Here is a 3226-nt window from a genome sequence, read left to right as displayed (position 1 = left end):
CTATTTCAAATTCAAAGAGAAAGGTTTCTGAATCCTCTGACTTCATACCATGGAAGTTGGGAAGGAAAGAGGAAGGGATGTTCTTCATATGCACATTAACATCAGTATCTTGAATGGGAAATCCAAGAGGACCTTCGTCATTGTCATGATCTCCATCCATTTCTCCTACCTTCTCTATCACCTCTTCTTCTTCTACCTGCAAAAATGAATGGTGATGTGGCTCTTACTGCACCACGTATTCAAATGGGGGGGTTGGTGTTGGATTTTTTTTTGAATAAGAATGCTAATGCAATGCCATTTTCTGTTCTTGAAATGAAAGATGTTGAATGCAATTTTTGGCAGAAAGTAAAAAGAAATGAATCAAGTAGGGAAGAAAGCAATGCATACTTTCACAGCTCCCTGGCAACAACGCCAAAAAGTGATGAGGCTCAGTATTGCAACAAGAATGTTGCAACTCCCAAGGCTACCAAATTTAATTATCAACTCGGGGTTCGTACAAACTTAAGAGGCATTGACACTATATGTGAAACATACAATGTGTGCTTTCTTCGCTTCATGATGTAATGGAGTGAATGTAATCAAATCCTAAACTAATTGCAGAAATGGAAATGCTCGAAATGGAAATCTTAACCTATTGCAAGAAAGAAAATACAAGGAAAACAAACCTATTCTAATTTCACAAATAAACTATCATGAACTAAATATCAATCATTACATTTCAAAGAGTTTAGATCCATTGACATAGTTCATTGGATGTGGCAATCAAGAAAATCATTATTGTATTATCCAATTCATAAATATGTCCATTAATCCAAATCGTTGAGATGTTTTGCAAGGGTAAAAGGGAAAGTACTAAGTGGTGTTTATTCCTCCTCAACCATTGTTATGATTCAACCCTAAGGGACAAAAATCAAGCTTTTTGAGCAAATCTGGGCAAGTATATACATGCTGCAAGAGTGCTACAGGAAGCTGCTACAGGAAGTTACATGCGGCTACAGGATGTTATAATTCACCAAAATGACCAAGCAAATAAAATCCAAATTGGATGGGATTTTTTTTTTTTATTGACTAGCACTTCTTAGGTATCCATTCCAAGTGGAATCACTAAAAAATACCTCTGTTAACACATGCTAAAAAATAACAGAAAATTACTAGTCTAAAATCTAGAAATTCAAGAACTAGTGAGCTAGTAATCTATCAAATGGATAACCTAATAAAGTTAGAATGAAATGGGATAAATTTTGTCATTAAAATAATTGTTTTTATGATATAATGCAAGTGGAATCAACTCAATTGAAGCTCATAAACATGTTCTAAAAAATAGCATAATATTACTACTATTTGCCACAAGGGACTTCTAGAAATTTAGATTTGGGAATAAGCAAACTAATCCAAGTAGCTCAATGATTAATATGATCTGCCAAAGACATTCAAAGTATGAAATGATTCTTGTGATCCTGCAAAATAACTTACTTCAACCATTTAACCTAATCCTACAACAAGAAATCATTAATACTAAATGCAAAAATGGAAAAAGACAAAAATAAGAGCTGCATGTGAATAAGAAGTGAAAGGAAGAAAACTAAATGATACAAAAGGGCTTTGAGGCTCATGGGATGGCCAATCCCAAGGAAGCTCAGAGTCCTATGAAGGATAACAAGCTTTAGAAGCTGAACATAGCACCAATATTCATTATTTCCATCAATACTATTACATCCTTGCAAGAAATGAAAGTGGAGCTGCAAAAATATGAGTTCTCCCCGTAAGAAGACTAATAAAAATCAACCCTTAGAGGCAAATTCGACTTGGTACTTATAAAAAAATATTAGGAAGCATTCCCCATGAAAGGAGGAAGCTTCCCCTCCAAAATCCCTCAAATAGTGGATCTAGTTCCCAACACTAGGAATCTGCATTAAATGACAAGAAAGACATTCCTAGGTTTTCTCAATCATTAGATCTTGAGCATTTGTGCATGATTTCATGATATCTTGTTGATTTATTATTCAATATTGATCCTCATGTAGGAGGGAGAAAGTCCCTAAATTATCTCCCCCTCCAAAGCTTCATAATCTTCCCAATATTCTCACAATATTCCACAAAAATAAATAATATTATGAACAAATATGCAATTATCAATAAACCTTCCCAATGAACATATGAAAGTTAAAAATACATTATCTAATGCAAAAAGAGAGGTTTAATGCACTGAAGGATGGTCAGATGGGCCTTAATTTATATATAATTTGGAGGCCCATCAACTATCTTATTCAAATTTTGTTAAATAGATCTTACAAATAGTCTTGGCCGATTTTGAGGACATTTCATGTAATGTATATTGATTTATAACTGTAATTACCCATCCATGTGCCTGTTTGTCTGGTGGGATGATCTATATGGTGGACTATTGGTAGGAAATGAATTTTTAATTTTAATTATATTATGTTATCCAAATCTTTGTTTGACGTGATTTTCCTATTTTTGAACCTTGGATGAAGGATGAAAACGTTTTCTTTCCAATGAATATCAAAGCGTTAATATAATGAAAATCAAACAAAAAAGGTTAGATAGTGCGTGGTTATATGATATGAAATATGGCACTAAATATTTCTTATATGATATGGCATTTGGTTCATAATAATATATATAGGAATATGCAAAGTAAACTTATTTATGGTGAACTACCAAAAATGGATCCCATCCTCCACCAAAGCTCACGGTTTGACAATGGAAAACCGCTTGGCCATTTCTATCCTCTCAAAAAACCATATTAAATAACCAGGAAATTAGTTTAAACTTTAATATTCAGTATCGTACCATATTAAAATTAGCTTATTAATCAATGTATTGAACCGAATCAATGAATTTTCATATCTTTTAGCTTGTTTCGGTTGAATTTGGTAGTTATGGTTTCATCCAAACATTTTTCTTGAATTCCTTTTTGAGATTTGAGACGAAAATCGATTTGGGATTTGGACAGTCTGTATGATGTACCAATTTCAATTTGTATTTTATATCAAAGATAAAATTATTTCTCCAATAAAATTTATTCTTTTATTCATTAAATGCATTGCAAGTTCAGATCTATATGCTTTAATATTTTTGTATTGAAATTGGATTTCAAAGGAAAGACAATGCAGAAAAAGGAGTGGATTGGCAATTTTTTCCTTTTCCTCTTTCTAGATCTTTCCTTTTCTTTCTACCCTTATTATATCACTAAAGACCTAAA

This window comes from Pinus tabuliformis, chromosome 4_1 (assembly GCF_031772625.1).
Source record: "Pinus tabuliformis cultivar Carrire ecotype Pingquan chromosome 4_1, CPIR1, whole genome shotgun sequence".
Classification (NCBI taxonomy): Eukaryota; Viridiplantae; Streptophyta; class Pinopsida; order Pinales; family Pinaceae; genus Pinus; species Pinus tabuliformis.
Note: the sequence above shows the minus strand (reverse complement) of the source record.